The sequence below is a fragment of the Bos taurus genome, chromosome 4 (genome assembly GCF_002263795.3).
Source record: "Bos taurus isolate L1 Dominette 01449 registration number 42190680 breed Hereford chromosome 4, ARS-UCD2.0, whole genome shotgun sequence".
NCBI lineage: Eukaryota > Metazoa > Chordata > Mammalia > Artiodactyla > Bovidae > Bos > Bos taurus.
In genome coordinates, this window is record NC_037331.1 from 25,607,916 (window position 1) to 25,628,638 (window position 20,723).

At 38.2% G+C, this 20,723-nt stretch overlaps 1 long non-coding RNA gene across 2 annotated transcripts in view; it reads left to right on the forward strand.

The window, feature by feature from the left end:
- LOC101907877 (uncharacterized) overlaps window positions 1-20,723 on the forward strand; it is a 226,325-nt gene that overhangs the window by 76,575 nt on the left and 129,027 nt on the right. The window contains exon 3 of one of the 2 annotated variants that reach the window (XR_009494192.1): window positions 11,987-12,177. The exons of the other annotated variant lie outside the window; for it this stretch is intronic. This is a non-coding gene — a long non-coding RNA (uncharacterized lncRNA). The remainder of the gene's footprint in view (window positions 1-11,986; window positions 12,178-20,723) is intronic. 2 annotated transcript variants of the gene reach the window in all.

A 20,723-nucleotide genomic window follows, 5' to 3' on the forward strand; every position in this document is an offset into this window, starting at 1 on the left:
AGGCTCCTCTATACATGAGATTTTCCAGGCAAGAATACTGGAGTGGGGTGCCATTTCCTCCTGCAGAAGATCTTCATACCCAGGGATCGAACCCATGTCTGTTGTGTCTTCTGCATTGGCAGGCATGTTCTTTATCATTAGTGCTACCTCGGAAGCACCAGCTATTAGACATGTGAATAAAAGATGCTTCCCGATGATTTTTGACTTCCAGCCTTCAGGTCCTTTCAGCTGAGGTCTCAGGCTACATAGAGCAGAGATTGCTGTTCCAACCGCTCCCTATCTAAATCACTGATCCACAAAATCCATGATTGTAATATTTTTATCCACTAAGTTTTGGAACAGATTGGTTATGCATCAATAAATGACAAAAACAAGAAAAGATGGAAAATAACTTTTATTGTTAAAATATTGAGATTGAACATTCTCGTACTCAGACCCTTGTTGATCTACGTCTAGAATCGGTATTGCTAGATCATGGACTCTCAATATCTTAAATTTAATTAATTGTTGCCAAGCTCCCATCAGCTATGTCTAAGAATTACCATCAACATTTAAATAGTAAATTTGATCTCTCTGACAAATATGAGGGAAAAAAATCTCAATATTGATATAATTTGTACAACAGTGTTTAGGACAACATGTTTTAACACAGTAAAATCTAAGTATCCTTATGGGAACAGATAGATAATTTGTTCATTATTCTCACAAGGGAATACTGTGTAGCTATTGGGCTTCCCAGGTGGCCCTAGTGGTAGAGAACATGCCTGCCAATGCAGGCGATGTAAGAGATGTGGGTTCAATCCCTGCATCAGGAAGATCCCTGGAGGAGGGCATGGCAATCCACTGCAGTATTCTTGCCTGGAAAATCCCACGGACAGAGGGATTAAGATGAATGAACTAGATTAATACAGATCAATATGATTAATCCCAGAAATACAGTGTTAGGGGAAAAAAGCAAATTGCAATAGAATGATGCAATAGTATGATGACATTTCTATGCATTTAAAAATCTGAGCAACGTCTCTGCCGTGTAATCATTCATGAAGTCTACGGAGTGTCTGGCAGGTTGTCAGGTTCTGTTCTAGACACAGAGTTCAGTTCAGTTCAGTCGCTCAGTCGTGTCTGACTCTTTGCAACCCCATGAATTGCAGCACACCAGAGGGGATAAGAAAAACATGAAGGTAAACACACAGATCTTGACCTCCCAGAGTCTGCAGGGGCATAGACAGCATGCATATGTGTGCATAGTAAGAGAACAGAAATGTGGTCAGCAGCGACACCAGCTCCAAATGGAAGTTCCTTCTGAGGAAGGAGGACTGCAGAAGGAGTAGGGAGACGGTATGAAGTAAGAGTGTAACTTGATTTATGTCTTATTTCTTTAAAAAATGTGAAGCAAATATGGTAACATGTTAACATCTGTGAAAGTTTGGTAGCAATTTTGTAGTACCTTCTGTGCTTTTGAACCATGGTTTTGGGAGAAGACTCTTGAGAGTCCCTTGGACTGCAAGGAGATCCAACAAGTCCATCCTAAAGGAAATCAGTCCTGAATATTCTTTGGAAGGACTGATGCTGAAGTTGAAACTCCAGTACTTTGGCCACCTGATACAAAGAATTGACTCATTTGAAAAGACCTTAATGCTGGGAAAGATTGAAGGCTGGAGGAGAAGGGGACGACAGAGGATGAGATGGTTGGATGGTATCACCAACTCAATGGACATGGGTTTGAGTAAAGTCCAGGAGTTGGTGATGGACAGGGAGGCCTGGCGTGCTGCAGTCCATGGGGTCGCAAAGAGTCAGACACAACTGAGCCACTGAACTGAACTGAACCCTGTGCTTTTCAGTCTGAGAATTTCAAATTTTGCAATAAAAATATAAGTCTATGGATAGATTAAAACACAGGGGCTGCTGTTCACCTAGAGGCATGATATCAATCTTACTAATAAGTGGTGTGTATGAATAAAAATTTTAAGTTTAAAATTTATTAGAACAGCCAGGTCTTAAATTAAAAGGAAGCAATGTGATATATTGGGAAGTGTTTGTAAAGTCTTTTGACCCAGGTAGACCTGAATGAAAATTCTATTTTCTCCACTTCCTAGTATAAGTAAGTAAAGTACTCAGGCTCCTGGAAGCCCAGTTTCCTAATCTGAAGATGGTTGTATAAGCCAAAATGTAAATAATCTGGTGTTTGAATCAGAAATAAATTAGACAAATAGCTAACACTTATTGAATGCTGGTACATGGCAGCCTCTGAATGCTTTACATGAGTTAGCTCTGTGATTCCCAAATTGTGTACTGGGACATCATTGCAGTATACTCACCACTGTTTGGGGGAGTATTTCAAATGTTTAGGAAAATATGGTACTTGACATTTTTGGACATTGCTCAAACATCTGGCTCAAGCTATTCCATAGTTTCACTCTTAGATCACATAATATTCCTTGTGATTATATCTTTGCAATATTGTTTTTCTTTTAAATTATGTGCGCTATATTTTCTAGTGGCTGCTACTGTAAGTTGCTAGAACATAAATGCTTATTAAGTTGTTTGGATGAAGTCATTTAAGAAATGCTATTATGAAGTATTTTGTGTGGCCTGGGGACACAGTGAAAAGACTTAGCACTTAGAGCTCTATGAACAAAGAAGGTTTGGGCCCCTCCCTCTAAAACAGTTCCTTTAATCTTTGTATCAACCAAAGAAGGTGAGTTCTAATCTTACCTCCATTTTACAGAAACTAAGGCACAAAGAGTTTTACTGTCTTGCTCAACCAGCCATGGAGTATTATGCAGGATTGAACCTAGTCAGACACTTCAAATCTCATACTCATAACCAGTGCACTCTCCTGTTTCTGTGTATGTATGTGAGTGCCCATGTGCTCAGTCGTGTCTGACTCTGTGACCCCGTGGACCGTAGGACTGACCTTGGGTCAAGGGCCTTGGGTCCTTCCCAACCTAAGGATTGACCCATCTCTCCTGTGTCTCCTGCACTGGCAGGCCAATTCTTGACCACTGGTGCCACCTGGGAAGCCATGGTAAGTTTCTCTGTAAATATAGTGTGACAGTGGCAGAAATCCTGTGTTGAAGAGGAATGTCCTAAGGAGAAATATAATTTCAATCAGAATCTTAGAAGTATGTAATTTTAATCTGGAGCTGAAAGGGACTTTACAGTTTTATACAAGCAGAAAACTCAAGTCCTGATGAGTCTCTGAGACAAGCACACCTGGTCACTGGCAAGGTCAATAGAAGAACCTCTTTCTCTTTTTCCCAGTTGTGAAATAACTGTGTGAAACTGAAGAAGTTTTATTTGGAAGTGGCCACCTGAAATAGGATATACTTGTAATACCTCAGGAAATTAGCAGAAAAATAAACACCCACATTTGGAGAGCAGTTGGCATGACTGGATCTTTGTAGTTGATAAGAACCAATACATAAAAAGCCAGGTTTGTTTTTGTTTTTGATTGTTTATTGAAAGTATATAGAAGTACAGTTGCTTTTTTTCTTCTTTTTATTTTTTAAATTATGAAAGTATGATAACACATTTACAGAAGACTTGGAAAATACTGAACACAGTTACTATATAGGATATAGTTCCACTCTATATTACAATTGTTTTTTAAGTAGATAAATTAAGATTTTTGGTTGTAGTTTCAATATCAAACTCTTAAAAATTAATAGAATGAATAGACAGAAAAGTAGAAGGATATAATAGACCTGAAAAGCACCATGAACCAATTCAACACAATTAAGATTTATACAATTTTCATATAAGAGCAGGATACAAATTCTATTCAAGTTCCCATAGACTATAAACGAGAAGATACTGGAACATATCCTGGGACATAAAACAAGGTAAAAAAATATTTCATGGTGTAAAGGTATTGAAATCATACAGAGTCTGTTCTCATATCACTGTGAAATTATGTTAGAAATCATTATCAAATGATATTTGAAAATAACCCACATATTTTCAAATGCTATGTGGCATTTATCAAGAGATATCTTTAACTTAGCCATTGAAAGTGGGATGAAAATACATGCATGTGTGCACTTCTGCTTACAACATTTTTCTACTTAACCTCACAAATTGTATATAACTACTTTATTTTGTTAAATTGATCATGTTTCCATTGTGGCTTGCAGTTGTAATTATCTTTTATTTTTTTGCCTGGCTGTTGATTGTGAAGACTGATGAACATCTTTGACTATTGTGATTATGTAACTATTATTCATTTTAATCATTGGATCATGATTGGTCAACAGAAAATAATAGAATTCTATATCACTAAAAACTGCCATTTAATTAAAAAAAAAAAAAAACCCTGTAATCATGTTTTAAAATCCAGATGCATTTTTTCTTTTAGTAATTTTTAAGAAAATATTTTTTTGGAGTATAGTCGATTTACAATGTTGTATTAGTTTCAGATGTACAGCAAAGTGATTCAGTTACTTATATATTCATTCTTTTTTAAGATTTTTCTCACATATAGGTTCAGTTCAGTTCAGTCGCTCAGTTGTGTTCCACTCTTTGTGACCCCATGAATTGCAGCACACCAGGCCTCCCTGTCCATCACCAACTCCGGGAGTTCACTCAAACTCACGTCCATCCAGCCATCTCATCCTCTGTCGTCCCCTTCTCCTCCTGCCCCCAATCCCTCCCAGCATCAGGGTCTTTTCCAATGAGTCAACTCTTCTCATGAAGTGGCCAGAGTATTGAAGTTTCAGCTTTAGCATCATTCCTTCCAAAGAACACCCAGGACTGATCTCATTTAGAGTGGATTGCTTGGATCTCCTTGCAGTCCAAGGGACTCTCAAGAGTCTTCTCCAACACCACAGTTCAAAAGCATAGGTTAGCACAGAATATTGGGTAGAGTTCCTTGTGCTATACAATAGGTCCTTGTTGGTTCTCTATCGTATGTTTAGTAGTGTGCATGTATTCATCCCAAGCTCCTGATTTGTTCCTACCTGTCATCTTTCCTCTTTGGTAACCATAAGTTTGTTTTTTATAAGGAAGTAGTTTGTTCAATCTCACAGAGAGCTCTGGAGATAGCATAGGTCATATTTTGGAAGTATCCAAATCAGGTCCAAGAGAGCTGGAGTATTTGTACTTCTTGGCCAATCAATCATTGTTTAAGGCATTTAACCTGGGCACTATTGACATTTGGGGGATACTTTAGAATTACCTTGGAATTTATTGAAAAATACAAATGCCCAGGCATTTTTTTCTTCTCCAAAGCTTCAGATGTGATTCTGTTGAGCGGCCATGTTTAGAAACGAGTGGACTATATGATGATCTTTTACTTTGAAAAGCCAGGTGTTTTGGAACTGAACTCGGAATTTATAATGCTTTTTTCCAGCACTTACTAGAGCAACTGCTCCCATTGGGCAGTCAAATATTCCTCATTAAAGGCTTTTGTTCGAGCTCTGTGATTCCTACTCTAGGAAACGCTTCCTTCCTATTTTGCTCTCCAGGAGACAATGTAATACTCACTTTTCTTGTGGTCTGGCTTCACCAGCTGAAAGCTCCTCCAAGGGCAAGGACCGTATCTTTTCCTCACTCAATATTTCCAGTGTCAGTCAAACATGGTACCTAACATATAGTAGGTGTTTAAGAAATGTTTGCTAAGTGAGATTATAATGAATGCATGTTGGCAGAAGGCTGTATATGAGCTATGGTGTTATTAGGTTGGTACAAAAGTAATTGTAGTTTTGGGCTGTGAATTTTAAACCATCATAACCAGACTCAAACACATCTTTATTCATCAAAATAGGAATCATTACAATCAACACATTTTTGCCAATAAGAAATGTTTGTTTATTCCCGTATCATAAAAATCCATGCTTCAGGATTCGACAAGCTCTTAGAAAGCATTTTCTGCCTCCTGCTGGTTGTAGAAGCATTGTCCCTGCAAAATGTTGTTGAGATGCTTGAAGAAGTGGTAGTCACTTGGCGAGAGGTCAGGTGCATATGGTGGATGAAGCAAAACTTTGTAGCCCAGCGCATTCAACTTTTGAAGCGTTGGTTGTGGGAGGTGTGGTCAGGCATTGTTGTGGAGAACTGGGCCCTTTCTTTTGACCAGTGCTGGCTGCAGGCATTGCCGTTTTTGGTACATCTCATTGATTTGCTGAGCATACTTCTCAGATGTAATGATTTTCCTGGGATTCAGAAAGCTGTAGTGGATCAGACTGCCAGACCACCAGACAGTGCCCATGATTTTTTTGGTGCCAGTTTGGCTTTGGGAAGTGCTTTGAAGCTTCTTCTCAGTCCTGCCTCTGAGCTGGTCATCACTGGTTGTAATATACAATCCACTTTTCATTGCATGTAACAATTTTGATTGGAAAATGGTTCATTGTTGTTACATTGAATAAGAGAATATGACACTTGAAAATGACAACTTCTTTTTGATTTGCTGTCAACTCATGAGGCACCCACTTTTAGAGCTTTTCCACCTTTCCAATTTGTTTCAAATGCCAAATAACCGTAGAATAGTCGGTGTGGAGCTCCTGGGCAGCTTCTTGTGTAGTTCTAAGAGGATCAGGCTGGATGATGCTCTCAGTTGGTCATTGTCAACTTCTGACGGTCAGCTATGTTGCTGCTCATCTTCAGGGATCTCATTGCCTTTACAAAACTTCTTGAATCACCACTGCACTGCATGTTTGGTAGCAGTTCTTGGGCCATCAAATGCGTGTTGATGTCGCGTGTTGTCACTGCTGCTTAGTGACCCATTTTGAACTGGAATAAAAAAATGCTGGAATTTGCTTTTATCTAACATCATTTCTGTAGTCCAAAATACATATAAAATAAATAGCAAGTAGTAAGACATTAGCAAAAGACATAAAGCAAGAAATGCATATTAAAATGATGTATAACATAACCACATTTATTTAAGGATGTATTCCACTATCAAATGACAAATTTCAACAATGCAAAACCACAGTTACTTTTGTAACTTATACATAGAGAACAGCCTAGTATAGAGAACACACATGTATTATTATATAAATTATGGAATTGGAATTATATTTTATCTCTACTCCTTTTATTGGTTTGGAATCATAGTTTTGATCTCTGTAGAAGTCTTTAGTCGATGAACCTCTTGACTTTTAACAAGAAAAACTAGGGCTTGCCAGGTGGTAGTTAGTGGTAATGAAGGTTTCTCAGCTCTTAGCTAAGAAATGTAAAACTGCAATTACTTTTGAACCAACCTAATATTTATTTCATCAGCTCAAATGCACACTTGTCTCCAATAGGAAACAACCTGATTTGGACTTTACCTAAGTAAGCAATGAATGTCTATCATGTTAAGCCACTGAGATTATGGGGTTTATCTATCACACAGGCTTCTGTTCCTCTAATACGTCTGTTCATTAACCTACAATAATCTTCTCCAAACCAAAACTTTATCAAGAGTCAGGCCTCTCCGTGTATTCTCAGCTTCACTCAGAACCGTTTTGCAGATCCCCTCTGCTCTGGCCACATTGTGAGGTAGACACACATCTGCTTAGTGCTTTGAGAACTCACCACCATCATTCTCACTTCTTTGCTTTTATTCATAATATTCATGTTGCTTGAAATGTTCATTCTCTCACTTCTTACCTGTCTACTTTCCTCATTATCTTGCTTAGGCTAATCACTGTGTTGTGCCTTTTCTGATAGTTTTAGGCCCATGGACAGTCTTCCTCTAGCATGACAATTCTGGCCTGCACAATTCAGCTTATGACTATACTATCTATGATTTATATGACTTATGATTTATACTATCTATAAATCAGCATTGCTCTGATTTGTTTCTTAGTCTGGACTCACCCACTTGATTCCAAGATCCTTAAGGACAGGCATCAATCTTGAGGGAGCATCACCCGCTCTAACGTGATCCTAAACAAATGGTAGTCATTCAGTATTTTGTGATTCACTTGCTCCATTGATAGCAACCTCACGTATTATTTAGTTTGAATCTCTGTGCCTTCAGGTGTACTTAAACCACAGAATTTTCAACAGGGTTCTGTCAGAGTTTAGACTAGTTTCACTTGCTTTGTTCTCAAGCCAATGCAGCAACATGTTGACCCTTCTTTGAATAAAACCAAGTCATCTTCATGGTGTAAATCTCAGAGAAGAAGGAAAGTATCAGAGACATGAATGAGGATGGTGGCTAGGAAGGGATGAGAGAGTTGTTCCTTTCCTGATGTTTTCATAGCCAGCAAGGCATCCACTGGGCTTCCCTAGTGGCTTAGATGGTAAAGAATCAGCCTGCAAAGCAGGAGACCCTGGGTCAGGAAGATCCCTTGAAGAAGGATATGGCAACCCACTCCAGTATTCTTGCCTGGAGAGTTCCATGCATAGAGGAGCCTGGCAAGCTACGGTCCATGGGATTGCAGAGTCAGACATAACTGAGTGACTAACACTTGTCCTTGTTGGCATCCCTTAAGAGGTATGCAGATCCCTATTAAAAAATAGGAATTTGTGTGAGTAAAGAATATAGAAACTTTAAAGCAGTTTCAGTATAGCAATTACATTAAGGGTTTTTGCTAAATCTTCAGAGGAATGTAAATAATTTTTAAAAACTGTTGGAAAATAACTTTTTAAAAGTTTTAATTTAAATAAAAGGGCTTAATTTAAATACAAGTTGCATGTTTGAAGAATATTGACATCACAAAATACCTTCAATAAAATTGATACTGATGATTTTTGTTGTCACTACCCAGCCAATTCTAGATATTCCAGATTTTGTTTTAAACTTTTTAATATTTGCTTTCAAAATTATGATTCTTTCCCCATAGGTTTACTATATTAAGTTCAAACAAGAAGTCATTAAGCTTCTTGAATGGGCCCTAAACTATGAAAAATTGAACAATAGCGGGAAGAAATTGAGAGTCCAGTAAACATTTTGCCTTAAATGAAAAGATGGTTCCAAAGTATCTAGCTTGAAAAGAATGATAGCCAGTCCAGGTTCGATGCACAATACTGGATGCTTGGGGCTAGAGTACTGGGACGACCCAGAGGGATGGTATGGGGAGGGAGGAGGGAGGAGGCTTCAGGATGGGGAACACATGTATACCTGTGGTGGATTCATTTTGATATTTGGCAAAACTAATACAATTATGTAAAGTTTAAAAATAAAATAAAATTAAAAAAAAAAAGAATGATAGTAAAAGTGACAGAAATCAGATACACAGAACAGAATTTAATGAGAGAAAAAAAATTATCTCAGTTTCTGGATAAATGGTCGTTACAGAGTATCTCACTGCAGCTATCTGACAGCAGTTTAAAGTATCAATTGGGAACACAGTTAAGAATTAGGAGTGAAGATGCCAATTTAATAGGCATCTGCATTCTGTCCAAGGCATTGTAAGAGAGCAAAATTTGCCACCTCAAAATATGTCTCTTTGTCATGAAAATTGTTTTAGGCTGATTATTTTTAATGCTGAAAAGACTTAGAAGGAATCTCTGATCTTCCCCATAACTGCCTAAAATAATTTAGGTAGAGAACCTATTCTAGGAAGAGAGCTATCACCACAGATAATAAGGTATAATATGAACTAGGGGTGGTTCACTAGGAGGAACCTAGCAGAGTCAATTTGTTACAATTCTTCTCTGTGTCCAGTTGTTTCTGTATGGCCAGCAGACATTCTTTACCAAACATTTGCTCATTTCATCTTCCTGTGAATTGCTTTCTTTCCCTTTGAAGTCCCAGACCCCACTCCTTTCTTTTAAGCTCAGAATAGCAAATACACTCCAATTGCCTGACTGTTCTTTGAGCTTGTAGTCCATGGAGTTCTCCATACAAAATTAATTTTTTTTCTCCTGTTGTGATAAGTCACTCTAGTCATGTCCGACTCTTTGCTACCCAGTGGACTATTGCCTGCCAGGCTCCTCTGTTCACAGGATTCTCCAGGCAAAAATACTGGAGAAGTAGGGTTGCCATGCCCGCCCCAGGGTATCTTCCTAACTCAGGGGTCAAACTCATGTCTCTTATGTCTCCTGCATTGGCAGGCAGGTTCATTACCACTAACTACCACCTGGCAAGCCCTAGTTTTTCTTGTTACTCTCTCTCAAACATCATTTTAGTTACTTGACCAGCCAAAAGGACCAAGAGGGGAAGAGGAAATTGTTTTCTTCCCAACCAGTTTCATCTTTTGAGATTTTATTATTTTCTTTCTAATGTGCTGGATTACACTTTTGTAGCTGTATGGCCCATGAGGGGTTGAGGACAGGGAGAGAGGAAAGAGGAGATCTCTGTTTGTTGCTGCTACTCTTCTAACGATCAGAAACAATAGGGAGTGTAAGCGCCCCTGCTGAGGTGCTTGAGAATGACAAGCCCTCTGATGAGTAGTTGTGCCAAGAGAAGCCTTGTGGTAACATGAACTCTCTCTCCTTGTTAAATAGTGTCTGACGTTGACACCCTAGTCTGATTTTATCACAGCTAGCTCAAAATCCAGAGTTCTTTTATGAAGAGCTATGTGAAAAGCCACTAAAAGCATTCTCTGATGCTATAGTCAGTTCTCCAAAGAACATCTGACCTTTAATCAAGTGCTGTATGAGGGGGGAAATTTCTGGTATGTTGTTGAATGGACAAGAGAAATATGTTTCTTTAAATGTGCTTTAGATGACATTGAGTAGGTTTAGAGAGATTTATAACAAAATGGGATTGGTATGACAGTAGAATTCCTTAACTCACTCTTTTATGTCTCTCAGTGGAATCTTTATGTAATAAAACATCAGATTATGGGCTCAGCACAATCATATTTAAAACACAATCCTGTGTACAAAAGCATCTCATCATTTAGAAGGATTCTTTAGTTTAATACTGCTTGATACAAATTTAACTTGCTTTGGTGCTCAAGGTTTACAGTAAGTGTAGTTAACACTGCTTTGTGCTTGCCGCACAAAACTTCCAATGGAAACCAGTCAACACAGATTTCATTTATCTTCTAAACATTGGGCAGAGACGTTTAAATGAAAAGTATGAACATCTTTCCACAAGTGCACATCTCCCCTGGGTTTGTTTATCTCTGAGTAGGCACATGTGATGAAAACAGCGTGTCACTGTGGGGCGTCCCAAGTGAAGGGTGGTAGCTCTTTGCACAGAACAGAGTGCACTGTGCTATTGCGAGCTCCCGCCTTGTTGCATTGTCATCTGTGTGACGTTGATTGTGGCATCTTCCTTTCGAGGGTGCCGAGAGTTACTTCTTGCCTAAAAAGAACCGTGGTTGGTTTAAAAACAAAGCAGGTCTTAATCCACATGCTTTTTATTTCTTTGATCCTTGCCTTATACTACTAACCGTCCTCTCAAGAAAAATTTCAAACACCTCAAGTACACATTACCTGTGCTTCAATATATAACTCCTTAGTGAGTTCTAAACTTGCCACAGAACAACAAAAGCATAAATCCCAAACTGAATACAAGCAAGTAAGCCTCAAACTTTTAAAGGCTGATGGCAGTCTGTTTTAGGAGATTATGTTGAAGATTGTGGACTATGAGTAAAATTCCTCACGTTTGGTTTTGTATTGGTGATAGCATAATGTAAGTACAAAGATGGTGATCCACATTAGAGTGCCGGCTCCTGTTCCAATATTCTACATAGGTCTCCATTTGACTTCTAATACTAATATGCATTTAATCGGATATAAAAGTTAAATGGGGAAAAGACTCATACAAGTTCTTCCTTTGCATTTAAGATTACATTTGGATCAAAAGTAGAGTGATGAAAAATCTTTTCAGTAAGTCTCCTAAAGCTTTTCTTTCTACTCTTGTTTTCACCTGTGTAAGTGGGATATGCTAATAACCAATACCATGGTTAATGTGTAGTAGCTAAGAAATGACACTCAGCACACAATATGTATTATTGTAGAAAGAATAATATACCCTTCCGCTCCAAGACGTCCACCTCCTTATCCTTGTAATCTTGGAATATGTTACCAAAATAGCTGAAGGGACTTTTCAGAGACAAATACATTCAAGGATCTTGAATGGAAATTAACCTTGGTTTTCCAGGTGGGACCAATCCAATCACTTGGATCCTTAAAAGCAGAGAAACTTCCCCAGCTGTGGTCAGTGAGATAGGAGGAGAGTCTCAGTCGTAAGTTGGGAATTCCATCTCTGTTTCCCTGACTTTAAAAATAGAAAGAAGCCTGGAACTAGAGAATGTGAACAGACTACAGAAGCTAGAAACAAATGGCGTATTGGTGAGTTGAAATTGAATCAGTTACTTCCCTAATATTAAAATGTACAGCGAATTCTTGGGTTACTTGCTTAAAATGAGTATCTCCAGGCTCGGTCTCATACATTCTGATTATTTATAGCTGGTCTAGGGCCCTAAAATCTGAAATTCAACTACATTTAGATGGCAATGTAAAAGTCACTCTAACTTGATTTTATTAGAAGTGAGTTGCCATATTTAACATGTAGTTTAAGTCTCCCCGCCCCCCCCCCCCCCCAATATTTGCATTCTAGAATCAGGGAAAAGTAACACACATTCAAAATGGTACTTACTCCCGACTCCATTCAAGTTAGCCTGCCTGATGGTTTCTCTCTAGAAAATTAACCTCAATTTTTGAAAACTGAACCAGAGTACATGACCAGAAAGCTCAGGAACGTCCCCTTTCACAACACTTATTACACGTTTGTTTAATATGTTTTCCATGCTAGACTGTAAATTCCATTGGGGCAGACAGTATGGGTACCTTATTCCCATCAACAGCTCCACCAGCTAGCAAAATGCCATCTTTAGTCCAGAAGTCCTGTAACCAAAAATGGGTTCCAGCTGCTTGCTACTCAAATGTCAATAAAGAGCCCAGGTTAGTGGAAAGGATAGTTTGCTTTATTTTAGATGCCAGCAACTAAGCCAAGAGGGCAGACTCCTGTGCAAAGGCTGACTCCCCCACCCCAGTCTGGGGACAAGAATTTTTAGAGGCAGAGAGGGGGCCTACATGTAGAAACAGTACAGTCAGCTCTGACAGTCATCATTAATGTCTTCATAGAATTATTTGTTCTTGTATATACATTTGTCTATTTGCCATTTATTTATTGAATAACTTATTTATAGCTGTATAGACTCATAAATATTTATACTTTAGTTTATAATCCAATACTGCTTTATTTTGTTGCTAAAATTGTCCTAACTTTAGCCCTTGGGAGTTCTTTCAGTTCATGCCCATATCCCCTTCATGTACCCACACTACTGTGTGCTTTATTTTTGTCTGTTTTTCTTTTGAGTTTTCCTTACTTTCTGGCCCTACAAGATGTTCTAGATTAATCTTGCGTGTTGCTGATAAGTCACTTCAGTCGTGTCCGACTCTGTGCGACCCCATAGACAGCAGCCCACTAGGCTCCTCTGTCCCTGGGATTCTCCAGGCAAGAACACTGGAGTGGGTTGCCATTTCCTTCTCCAATGCAAGAAAATGAAAAGTGAAAGTAAAGTCACTCAGTCGTGTCCGACTCTTCGAGACCCCATGGACTGCAGCCTACCAGGCTCCTCCATCCATGGGATTTTCCAGGCAAGAGTACTGGAGTGGGGTGCCATTGCCTTCTCCAGCCCCAATTCTAGTATCTTTGTGTGTGTGTGTGTGTGTGTGTGTGTGTGTGTGTTTTCCCCAAGAAGTTCTAATTAGTCTTATTGGTGAATGGTATTATTAACTAGGATATGAGTGTTACATGAGTTAATTGCTTCAGCTGGCAAAGTAAAGAAATGACTAATTTGAGTATATATGTTTGTTGTTTAGTTGCAGAGTCATGTCTGACTCTTTTGTGATCCCATGGACTGTAGCCCTCCAGGCTCTTGTGTCCATGGGATTTCCCAGGCAAGAACATGGGAATGAGTTGCCATATTCTTCTCCAGGGAGTCTTCCTGACCCAGGGTGCCTGCCTATACACTTTTTATGTGTAATCGTATTTTTGATAATAATCTGAAAATAACTTCACATGACTGTCTCCAACTCTAATCCATTACGACACAGATCTTGTTCTCCTCCCCTTGCTATGTGTTACCTCCTACTCCAACAGTGAGAGAACCGGCTCCCATCTCCATTAAGATGTAAGTAATTGTTCAGTTCCATACACTTGTAGAGTGGTTTCAGAGTTGTTAACATATTACCCCTGTGGGAAACAACTTTATGAATTAGAGTACAGTGCTTATGTACAGATCCTTTTGACTTTAGGGATCTTATTTATTTCTCAAGTTACTCAGGTTAGCACCTGTTTCCCCAACTCTGTTCAGTGAAGTGGCTTCATCCATTTGTGATACTGTTGGGTTTTTTTGGTTAACATTCTCTATTTGACCTTGAGATTCTGTGACTCCTTGAATGATTTTTTTTTTTTAACTCAAGTATGTTTATTTCAGGTGTACAACACAGTGAATTGATATTTTTATAGATTATGCATCATATAAAACGGTTAATATTATTGACTATTTTCCCCATACTGTACATTATATCCCTTTGATTTTACAGTTGGTAGTTTGTACTTCTTAATTCCCTTCACATATTTTTCCCATCCCCTTACACCCCTCCCCGCTCTGGTAACCATGTTTGTTCTCTGTATCTGGCTTTGTTTATCTAGTTTTGTTTATTAGTTTGTTTTGGCTTTTAAATTCTGCATATAAATGATATCATGCAGTAATTGTCTTTGTGTTGTCACAAATGGCAAGATTTATCCTATTTTATGACTGAGTAATACTGTGTTGTGAATACATTTACCACATCTTCTTAGTCGTGGACACTTAAGAGGCTTCCATATCTTGGCTGTGTTATAGAACAGAGTGCGTATATCTTTTCCGACTTTGTTCAGGTATATACCCAAGAGTGGAACTGTTGGGTCATATTTTTAGTTTTGCAGGTAAACATCATACTATGTTTCATAGTGGCTTTACCCGTTTGCATTCCTATCGAAAGTGCACTGAGGTTTCCTTTTCACAGCTTTGCCAGTGCTTCTTATCTGTCATCCTTTTAAGGACAGCCATTCTGACAGGTGACGAGATGCCTCTTTGTAGCTTTTATTTGTGTTTCCGTGATAATTAGTGTTGCAGAGCATCTTTTCATGTGCCTGTTGGCTGTCTGCATGTCATCTTTGGAGAAATATGTATTCAGGTCCTCTGCCCATTTTTTTTTAATTGGATCTTTTTTTTTTTTTTATAGAGTTCTGTGAGTTCTTTGAATACTTTTGATATTAACCCCCTTCAGACATATCACTTGCAAATATCTTCTCCCATTCAGTAGACTGCCTTTTTGTTTGGTTGATGATTTCCTCTGCTGTGCAAAAGCTTTTTAGTTTGGAGTGTGTTCTCATTTGTTTATATTTGATTTTATTTCCCTTGACTGAGGGGATAAATCCAAAACTATTTTGCTAAGACATGTCAAAGAGTTTACTGCCTAGGTTTACTTCCAGGAGTTTCATGGTTTCAGGTCTTATTTTTAAGTCTTTAATTCACTTTGAGTTTATTTTTTACATATGGTGTGAGAAAGTAGTTCAGTTTGGTTATTTTGCATGTTGCTGTCCAGTTGTTTTAACACCATTTGCTCAAGAGTCTGTCTTTCCCCCCTTGTATATCCTTGCTTCTGTTTTCATAGATTAATTGACCATATGTGCGTGGGTTTATTTCTGGACTCTGTTCTGTTCCATTGATCTCTGTTGGTTTCTAAGCCAGTATCACACTGTTTTGATGTCCAGAAGCATTTGTTATTGTTTCTCAAGATTGTTTTGGCTATTTGGGATTTTTGTGTGTGTGTGTGGTTCCATACACATTTTAATATTATTGTCCTAGTTTTGTGAAAAATGTTATTGGTGTTTTCGTAAGGATCGCATTGAATCTGTAGATGGCTCTGTGTAGTTTGGACATTTTAACAACATTTATTCTTCTGATCCATGTTAATCTGTTTGTTTATTTGTGTTGATTTCAGTTTCTTTGTTCAGTGTCTTATAGGTTTCATAGTACGTGTCTCGTACCTCCTTGGTTAAATTTATTTCTATGTACCTGATCCTTTTTGATTTCATTGTAAATGAGATTGTTTCCTTAATTTACTTCTAATAGAAAGGCAATGCCAAAGAATGCTCAAACTACTGCACAATTGCACTCATCTCACACGCTAGTAAAGTAATGCTCAAAATTCTCCAAGCCGGGCTTCAGCAATATGTGTACCGTGAACTTCCAGATGTTCAAGCTGGTTTTAGAAAAGGCAGAGGAACCAGAGATCAAATTGCCAATATCCACTGGATCATCGAAAAAGCAAGAGAGTTCCAGAAAAAACATCTTTTTCTGCTTTATTGACTATGCCAAAGCCTTTGACTGTGTGGATCACAATAAACTGTGGAAAATTCTGAAAAAGATGGGAATACCTGACCACCTGACCTGCCTCTTGAGAAACCTGTATGCAGGTCAGGAAGCAACAGTTAGAACTGGACATGAAACAACAGACTGTTTCCAAATAGGAAAAGAAGTACACCAAGGCTGTATATTGTCACCCTGCTTATTTAACTTATATGCAGAGTACATCATGAGAAATTCTGGGCTGGAAGAAGCACAAGTTGGAATCAAGATTGCCGGGAGAAATATCAATAACCTCTGATATGCAGATGACACCACCCTTATGGCAGAAATTGAAGAACTAAAAAGCCTCTTAATGAAAGTGAAAGTAGAGAGTGAAAAATTGGCTTAAAGCTCAACATTCAGAAAATGAAGATCATGACATCTGGTCTCATCACTTCATGGGAAATAGATGGGGAAACAGTGTCAGACTTTATTTTTTTGGGCTACCAAAATCACTGCAGATGGTGATTGCAGCCATGAAATTAAAAGACGCTTACTCCTTGGAAGGAAAGTTATGATCAACCTAGATAGCATATTCAAAAGCAGAGACATTACTTTGCCAACAAAGGTCCATCTAGTCGAGGCTATGGTTTTTCCAGTTGTCAAGTATGGATGTGAGAGTTGGACTGTGAAGAAAGCTGAGTGCCAAAGAATTGATGCTTTTGAACTGTGGTGTTGGAGAAGACTCTTGAGAGTTCCTTGGACTGCAAGGAGATCCAACCAGTCCATTCTAAAGGAGATTAGTCCTGGGATTTCTTTGGAAGGAATGATGCTAAAGCTGAAACTCCAGTACTTTGGCCACCTCATGCAAAGAGTTGACTCATTGGAAAAGACTCTGATGCTGGGAGGGATTGGGGGCAGGAGGAGAAGGGGACGCCAGAGGATGAGATGGCTGGATGGCATCACTGACTTGATGGACATGAGTCTGAGTGAACTCCAGGAGTTGGTGATGGACAGGGAGGCCTGGCGTGCTGTGATTCATGGGGTTGCAAAGAGTCGAACATGACTGAGTGACTGAACTGGACTGAACTGAACTGAATAGCTCATTATCAGTATATAGAAAGGCAACAGAATTCTGTATATTAATTTTTCATCTTATAACTTTACTGAACTTGTTTATTGTAACAGTTTTTTGGTGGAATCTTATGGTGTTTTACATAAGAGGATTATGTCATCTGCAAATGGAGATGATTTTACTTAGCCCTTTTTGATTTGGATGCTTTGACTTCTTGCCTAACTGTTCTGGCTAGAAATTATCGTACTGAGTGGTAAGAGTGGGCACCTTATTTTGTTCCGATCTTAGAGGAAAGTTTTCAGGTCTTCACTATTGAGTCTGATGTTATCTGTGGGCTTGTCATATATGGTCTTTTTTATGTTGAGGCAATACTTTTTATTACTAGTTGGTTGAGTATTTTATCATGAAGGAGTCAAATGGTTTTTCTATATCTGTTGATAAGATACTTTATTCCTTCACTCTGTGAATGTGATATATTGCAGTGATTTGTATATACTGAACTGTCCTTGCATCCTAGGGATAAATCTCATTTTGTCATGAGGTGTAATTCTCTTAATGTGATGTTACTGTTGAGACATTTTGCATGTATTTTCCTCAGGAATATTGGCATCAAATTTTCTTCCCTTGTGATTTCTTTCTCTGTCTTTTTTCTGGGTAATGCTGGCTTCATAAAATAAGTTTTATGAACTTTTCCTGCTCTTAAATTTTGGGGAAGAATTTGGTAAAGATTGGAGTTAATCCATCAACAAAATGAAAATGGAACCTGTAGAATAGGAGGAAAAACTATTTCCAAGCTGTATACCTGGTAAAGAATTAATATCCAAAATATGTAGAAACTCATATAGCTCAATAGCAAAAAAAAAAAAAAAGGCTGGGGGAAGGAAGTAATAAAAATAGGCAAAGGAATTGAACAGTCATTTACCTAACTTTTTGAAAACTTCTGTGCACACAAATACACACTTGAATCCTACATATGAATAGGATAAAAATATTGAATTCCTCTCTTACTCCACTAGAAACAAAACAAAACAAAACAAACCTCCACCTTTTACTAGTGCCAAATTCGGACAATATTTTCCAAACTCTCCAGCTCTTAACTCATTTTTTTTTTTTTTTATACCTTTATTTCTCATGTGTTCCCCATCCTGAACCCTCCTCCCTCCTCCCTCCCCATACCATCCCTCTGGGTCGTCCCAGTGCACCAGCCCCAAGCATCCAGCATCGTGCATTGAACCTGGACTTGTATCTCATTTCATACATGGCATTTCACATGTTTCAATGCCATTCTCCCAAATCTTCCCACCCTCTCCCTCTCCCACAGAGTCCATAAGCCTGTTCTATACATCAGTGTCTCTTTTGCTGTCTCGTATACAGGGTTATCGTTACCATCTTTCTAAATTCCATATATATGCGTTAGTATACTGTATTGGTGTTTTTCCTTCTGGCTTACTTCACTCTGTATAATAGGCTCCAGTTTCATCCACCTCATTAGAACTGATTCAAATGTATTCTTTTTAATGGCTGAGTAATACTCCATTGTGTATATGTACCACCGCTTTCTTATCCATTCATCTGCTGATGGACATCTAGGTTGCTTCCATGTCCTGGCTATTATAAACAGTGCTGCGATGAACATTGGGGTACACGTGTCTCTTTCCCTTCTGGTTTCCTCAGTGTGTATGCCCAGCAGTGGGATTGATGGATCATAAGGCAGTTCTATTTCCAGTTTTTTAAGGAATCTCCACACTGTTCTCCATAGTGGCTGTACTAGTTTGCATTCCCACCAACAGTGTAAGAGGGTTCCCTTTTCTCCACACCCTCTCCAGCATTTATTATTTGTAGACTTTTGGATCGCAGCCATTCTGACTGGTGTGAAATGGTATCTCATAGTGGTTTTGATTTGCATTTCTCTGATAATGAGTGATGTTGAGCATCTTTTCATGTGTTTGTTAGCCATCTGTATGTCTTCTTTGGAGAAATGTCTATTTAGATCTTTGGCCCATTTTTTGATTGGGTCATTTATTTTTCTGGAGTTTAGCTGGAGGAGTTGCTTGTATATTTTTGAGATTAGTTGTTTGTCGGTTGCTTCATTTGCTATTATTTTCTCCCATTCTGAAGGCTGTCTTTTCACCTTGCTAATAGTTTCCCTTGATGTGCAGAAGCTTTTAAGTTTAATTAGATCCCATTTGTTTATTTTTGCTTTTATTTCCAATATTCTGGGAGGTGGGTCATAGAGGATCCTGCTGTGATGTATGTCAGAGAGTGTTTTGCCTATGTTCTCCTCTAGGAGTTTTATAGTTTCTGGTCTTACGTTGAGATCTTTAATCCATTTTGAGTTTATTTTTGTATATGGTGTTAGAAAGTGTTCTAGTTTCATTCTTTTACAAGTGGTTTACAAGTGGTTGACCAGATTTCCCAGCACCACTTGTTAAAGAGATTGTCTTTAATCCATTGTGTATTCTTGCCTCCTTTGTCAAAGATAAGGTGTCCATATGTGCGTGGATTTATCTCTGGGCTTTCTATTTTGTTCCATTGATCAATATTTCTGTCTTTGTGCCAGTACCATACTGTCTTGATAACTGTGGCTTTGTAGTAGAGCCTGAAGTCAGGTAGGTTGATTCCTCCAGTTCCATTCTTCTTTCTCAAGATTTCTTTGGCTATTTGAGTTTTTTTGTATTTCCATACAAATTGTGAAATTATTTGTTCTAGCTCTGTGAAGAATACTGTTTGTAGCTTGATAGGGATTGCATTGAATCTATAAATTGCTTTGGGTAGTATACTCGTTTTCACTATATTGATTCTTCCAATCCATGAACATGGTATATTTCTCCATCTATTAGTGTCCTCTTTGATTTCTTTCACCAGTGTTTTATAGTTTTCTATATATAGGTCTTTAGTTTCTTTAGGTAGATATATTCCTAAGTATTTTATTCTTTTCGTTGCAATGGTGAATGGAATTGTTTCCTTAATTTCTCTTTCAGTTTTCTCATTATTAGTGTATAGGAATGCAAGGGATTTCTGTGTGTTGATTTTATATCCTGCAACTTTACTGTAATCATTGATTAGTTCTAGTAATTTTCTGGTGGAGTCTTTAGGGTTTTCTATGTAGAGGATCATGTCATCTGCAAATAGTGAGAGTTTTACTTCTTCTTTTCCAATTTGGATTCCTTTTATTTCTTTTTCTGCTCTGATTGCTGTGGCCAAAACTTCCAAAACTATGTTGAATAGTAATGGTGAAAGTGGGCACCCTTGTCTTGTTCCTGACTTTAGAGGAAATGCTTTCAATTTTTCACCATTGAGGATAATGTTTGCTGTGGGTTTGTCATATATAGCTTTTATTATGTTGAGGTATGTTCCTTCTATTCCTGCTTTCTGGAGAGTTTTTTATCATAAATGGATGTTGAATTTTGTCAAAG